The sequence below is a fragment of the Suricata suricatta genome, chromosome 2, assembly GCF_006229205.1.
Source record: "Suricata suricatta isolate VVHF042 chromosome 2, meerkat_22Aug2017_6uvM2_HiC, whole genome shotgun sequence".
NCBI classification, from domain to species: Eukaryota; Metazoa; Chordata; class Mammalia; order Carnivora; family Herpestidae; genus Suricata; species Suricata suricatta.
The window spans coordinates 55,155,985-55,161,984 of NC_043701.1; the positions used below are offsets into that span (position 1 = coordinate 55,155,985).

Below are 6,000 nucleotides of genomic sequence, written 5' to 3' on the forward strand. Positions count from 1 at the left end.
CTAGAGAAGGCAATTAGAGGTCACTAAATAAATATTACTCCCCATATAAGCAATAATCTCTGTATCTTCCACAGAGAAAGGAGGCTTACCAGATTTTCTGAAGGAATTTTATAATGGAGGATTTGAAGCACACAACTAATGACTATATCATCACTAAAGATTTTGCAAGACTATGTACAGATGTGGACATCAGGAAACATGCCTGTTTTAATTCATGAACTTTACATAAGAAGTAGAATAATATACTACTTAGATGCAGGTAAACACTGGTTTAATTAATTAATTAATTAATTTAAAGTAGGCTTCATGCCCAACACAGTGCCCCACATGGGGCTTGAACTCACAACCCTGAGATCAGGACCTGAGTTGAGATCAAGAATCGGACACTTCACCAGCTGAGCTACCCAGGTCCCCTTGGAAGCTGGTTTTAAATTTCACCTGCGCACAGAATTGGCAGTTCCAATTGGTCAACCATAAGCTGTTGGGAAATGGGTGAGCGCTTTCAAAATATTTGCAAATGAAAAATGCAGAATGTCACTCTAAGCTTTGCAAAAAGGTATAGATCCAGTTGGAATCTTTGCACTAAAATAGTAATTTGAGAAGAAAATTTTCCTTTTTCTTTAGCTGAGTAGGCAGTGGGGATATCAATGCCTATTCCAGAATTATGTAATTTATTACACTTTTAGGAATCAAGTATTTTTATTTTATTAAAAATTTTTAAAAAATGTTATTTATTTACTTTTGAGAGACAGAGAGAGACAGTGCGAGCAGGGGAGGGTCAGAGAGAGGGAGATACAGAATCTGAAGCAGGCTCCAGGCTCTAAGCTAGCTGTCAGTACAGAGTCCGATGTGGGGCTCGAACCCACAAACCATGAGATCATGACCTGAGCCAAAGTCAGATGTTCAACCGACTGAGCCGCCCAGGCATCCCTCAAGTATTTTTTTAAAAATTAATATGCTAATGCATTTATTTTCAGAGGTTGGGCAAAGTTAAAATAAACCCCAAGCTCTGGTGGTCCTCAGGCTTCCCTAACTTGTCTTCCTGTGGATGTTCTTTTATGTATTTATTTTGCGGGGGGAAGAGAGAGAGAGTGCGAGTGCATGAGCAAGGGAGGGGGAGACAGAGAATTTGCTTGAGGATGCTCTTAATGTAATCCATGGGAATGGCACATATCCACCTTCATTCAGAAGCAGTCAAAGAACAAAACTACTCTCTCAGGAGACAAGCTTGGATCATGTTTCCCCAACCTTCTCCCCCCAAAAATGTCCTTGAGTTCATTCTGGGAAACAGAAAGAGAAATCAGGCACAGCCTCACACACTCTGGATTTGAGCTCTAAAATGATGAAATGAATGAGGAGAAAGGGGCTCTGACACATCTCTCCATCACAGGCACCGGCCTGTCACACATCTGTCCAAGTCACAATCAACCCAGGAACTTCATATCTTTCAGGTAATAGAGAATTTCTCTTTCAGGTAGACTTAAAGAAATGAATTTAGGCTTGTCAGTCTGATTTTAAACAGACACAACTCCGATTTAAGCCTTCTCCCTGGAAGGTAGATGGATATCCAGAATCATAAGAATCAGGAAGTAGTATTCATTGGTTATAAGAGCTGATGAGATAGAAAAAATGATAAAAGATCTCCAGGGGACATAAACTGATTGGCTTGCTCTTTGAAACTCTCTCCCTGTGCGTGATCTGGAGGTTTATTCAAAGCTGGGGTGCCTGGTGCAGTATCTGCCTTTTCTGTCTTTTCCTCTGTCATTACTACAGAGCTTGTCCCAAGGTCCCCATCTCACTTGCCTTGTTTGGATGTCTGTACTAATAAAAGTTGCACATTGTTTTGTGTGTTTCCCTCAGTGGATATGAAATGTTCTACTTCTGCATAAGCAAAGACTTTTATTAGAAATACAACATGCCACATGCAGCACTTCCTTTAAGTTTTACTGATTACCTGGGCTGGCCAGGTCAGGCAAGAGAGTCAGGAACCCAGAAGCAGGTAGGAGCCACTCAGGTGAGGAAGTGATGTATCACAGTATGTGGAGGAACTATTTAGTCCATGACTTTATGAAAAAGAAAACATAAATTAGTTGCTTGCAACACACTGTGGAATTAGAATTGTGTATGTTTTAAATGTTTTTAATGTTTTATTTATTTCTTCATTTTGAGAGAGAGCAAGTGGAGGAGGGGAAGAGAGAGAAGGAGAGAATCCCAAGCAGGCTTCTCGCTGTTGGTGCAGAGCTCAGTGTGGGGCTTCATCTCATGACCCTTGGATCATGACCTGAGCCAAAATCAAGAGTCAGATGCTCAACCGACTGAGCCACTCAGGTACCCTAAATTATGTGTGTTTTATAATAAAGAGCCCCATACATATAGGAACATCAAGGATGATAAAACCGCATTCTCCTCCTGAAGAAAAGTTCTGATAGATCTAAGAAGCTAGAGGAGCCTTCACTCTTTCACTTCCCACAAAAAAATGTCTAGGGAAAATGTCTGGCAAGAGGGGCAAAGCAGAAAAGAGTTCTAGCAGTAGTCAACTTTTCAAAGGACCACTAGGCCTGTTGGAGAGTGACAAGGAGACATAAAATAAAAACATCTCCTGGGAGATTCTTCCCATTTTAGGTCAGCTCTGAAGCCTGGAGTTGTTCTGGACAGTGCACAGCCCCCAGCCGTCTCACCAAATCTGGAAGCCTCTGTTGTCTCTGTGGCACCACGCAGAGCTCCTAGTACCTGTGTAGTGATATTTCCTGGTAAAGTAGAGTCACCCAGACTCTCTGTCACCTGAGCCCACATGCCCACGATCCACGGGTGGGCTGCTCCATGCCCATACTGTGCTCTGAGAACTTTCCTTTGTGTGCAGCCTGGCTGAGGCCTCATAGCCCTTCTCCAGCCACATATCTGACTTGATCTGTTGGCACATCACTGCCCTCTGTGCCATTTTGGAGTCGGCACAAGAAACACCCAGGGTCTTTCTCATGGCTGTTCTACTGATCATGCTTTTTGTCAACACATCTCTACCAAGGAGACAGTTTCATGGATTTCTCCTCTTCTTGGTGAGGAACTAAAAACAGGGGAAGATGGGCATGTAAGACTATGATGAGGTTCTCCATGGCTTGGCATCCTTCACAGGGTAATGGGGTGTGTTTCCATGCTTGCTGCCCACTGGAGAGGGAAGGAAGGTGGGGAGCTTCTTGCTTGCATTCCCCACTTCTACTGGCTCTGAGCAGTCTGATTTCTACATGCACATCCTGCAGGCTCTGTAACAGACAAATGGGACCTTTACCTGTTTCTCACCATTTGTCATGTGGCCTTTGGCATTTGTCAACTGTAAAGGTACATTTTGTGCTAAGCTGCAGAAGCAGAACCTGCATCAAGGATGTGAGTGCAAGTAGTTTATTTTGGAGGTGATCTCAGGAACGATTGGTGCTTAATCCCACTGGGGAACTCTGGAAGCCAGGGTCAATCATGTGATTGAGAGTTACACCTCCCAAGGGTAAGAGTTAAGGTGTTTCTACCACTCTCTCTTCTCAGTCTTTGGTGGAGGGCTGCTGGCCTGGGCAAAGGGTGCTTCCAGCCTACTTCCAAGGTGGGCAAAGTGGGCTCTGGCAGCCAGAAAATGCCTGAGGGCAGCCACAGGTAGGTGGAAGTCAAGCTGGTGTGCGGGCATGGGCGGAGTGGAGGAACCTCTGCAAGACCTCTGGCTCTCCCTCCCTCTCCCTCTCCACCCATCACAGTCTCCAGAGCCTTGTTTCAATCACTGCCACACTGGACTTAGTTCAGGCACACTCTGCCAGGTGGTCTGGGAAGGTTGGGCCCCGAATACAGGGCTGCTGTTGGCCTTGCTGGGGCGCAAAAGCCATGTTATCCACTAATGGAACCCATGCTGACTCAGCTCTGCAGAGATTGTTATTATCGGCCAAGTGATGCCTTTAACACACTGCGGGAAGTGCCCTATAACCAAACCCATATTCCTGACACCCCAGTCTGTCTCTGCTCTTTGCTCATCACAGTTCCTGAGATTTTTGGAATTTCTTTGATATTTCTGGGAACTTCTGTGACTAGTCTCCATTAACTACCTTGGTCTTGACAGTTCATCAACCTACATTTACTGCAGATGCGGGTCTGAGCTTTGTTCGCAGTCTTGACACGAGGAGCTTATGCACATTGGTGGGGAAGTAAGGCAGGGAGATTAGTCTGTACCTGCGAGAGGGTCAGAGCGAGGTGGTCAGAGCGAGGTGGTCAGAGCGAGGTGCAATTTCCGGTTCCCAGCTTCCAGTAGGCTTCCTTTTGTCTTGAGCAAGGGGGTCCTTGGGAATGACTGTCAGACAAAGATGGTGCCCAAAGTCTTAGCCCATGCGGTCATGGCCTCCAGGAAATAAGGAAAATCATGCCCCCTCTATTTCAGCTTCTGAAGCCTTAAGACAAAGAATTGTTTTTGTTTTTTAATTAATCAATCAATCAGCCAAGTAACAAATGTTAATGAGGCAACCACTGTTTGCCAACCCGAAGTGGCAGATGCTGAAGGATGCTCACAGATGTTGGAAAGGGTTCTTGCCTTTGGCAAGTTTACAGCCCAGATGAAGAGACCAAATTTATAATGTGTGACTCTAAGGTAGCATGACTTAATTTTTAGAGCAAACATGCCAGAATTTTTACATGGCTAATTCCCCCTCATGCATTCCTATATTAAAGTATTGTTTCCAATTATGTAATGGTTATTATTGTAGTTACACAGCTTTGTGCTGCAACATGTTTGTGGTAACTATGTTGGACATCAGAACAGTAGAAATGAGATGATTTTCCTCAGCCACCATGTAACCTGAGGTTATTCTCCTTCATCACTGAACAGGGATGTAACAATTTTATTGACTATACACAGAGCTTGAAGAGGCAGTTAGAGAAAAAGGGCTGGACCAGCAGCAGGGCATGGAGGCCAACCTGTTTCACCATCACTGGATGCTGTAATTGGAGCTCATACAGAACAGCGGATTTTACATCAAAAACCCTCTCTTATGATGATTCTTTCTTTGCAGGGAGGAAAAACTGATTTCTAGAGATACGATGTACTGAACATCTACGGTGAGCCAAGTAATTTATATGTATTTTCGCCTCACACAGTCCTGTTGGGTAAGTTTTGTCTTCCCCCATTTGCCAGATGAGGAAACTGGCTCAGAGAGCTTGGATGACTCCCAAGCCTTCCTGCTCCTAGAGGTCAAGGCAGGATTGAATGCTGGTCTCTGGGACCCCATAGTATGGCCTGGGCCTGGCAAGAAGTCTCTCTCAGCAAGGGCTGCAATTAATAGAGGTCTTGTCTCTTCATTTAGGTGTTGAAGACAATGTTGCCAAAAGCCAGTTTGTTTTCCAGAATTAACGGCAGTGGATGCCTGCCAGGGGCTGAGTTGGGACATTAGCCGGAGCGGCCACAGGTTTGCTTTCACATTTGTCCAGACATGGAGGAGGCTGAAGTGATGTTATCTTTGAGACTAACAACCGAATCTGTGCTATCAACGTTGATTCAAACACCCAAATCTAATTCTTGGTGTGAGAGATACAGAGCAAGGGAAAGGAGGAGAAATGTCCTAATAAAAGAAAGGGCGCAGTGCGAATCCCGTTTCTTAGAAAGAATCTTAAGAAGTTCTTTCTTTTGTCTGCATTGTCATCAACTCTCTGCCTGCTGTGCTCGCTTTCTTTCTGCTACCCCTTCCCCTCAATATGCATCGAAACTTCTTTCTCCTCTTTTGTTCAGTTTAGCAGGAAAGATCTTTGGAGCCGAAGGAATGGGCGCCTTTAGCAAGCTCAGATATCAAATAATTTTTTCACCTCCCTGTAATTGAAATCACAGGATCAGGATTTGCTTCCGTCTGGCCAGCTCCTCTCTTGTTCTTTGGGATCACAGATGGAGTGGGGTGAGGGTGCTGTTGACTCCCCACGGCTTGTCATCTGACAGACGGACACCCCAGCCAGGAAGAGGTCTGACTCTTAGATGAATTCTTTTATCCT

The 6,000-nt window shown here is 44.7% G+C and overlaps 1 long non-coding RNA gene across 1 annotated transcript in view; it reads left to right on the top strand.

Annotated features, from left to right (window-relative positions):
• LOC115306242 overlaps window positions 1–5,622 on the top strand; it is a 28,373-nt gene extending 22,751 nt beyond the window's left edge. The window contains exons 2-3 of the long non-coding RNA XR_003915264.1: window positions 5,034–5,127; window positions 5,325–5,622. This is a non-coding gene — a long non-coding RNA (uncharacterized LOC115306242). The remainder of the gene's footprint in view (window positions 1–5,033; window positions 5,128–5,324) is intronic.
• Window positions 5,623–6,000: the final 378 nt, after the last annotated feature.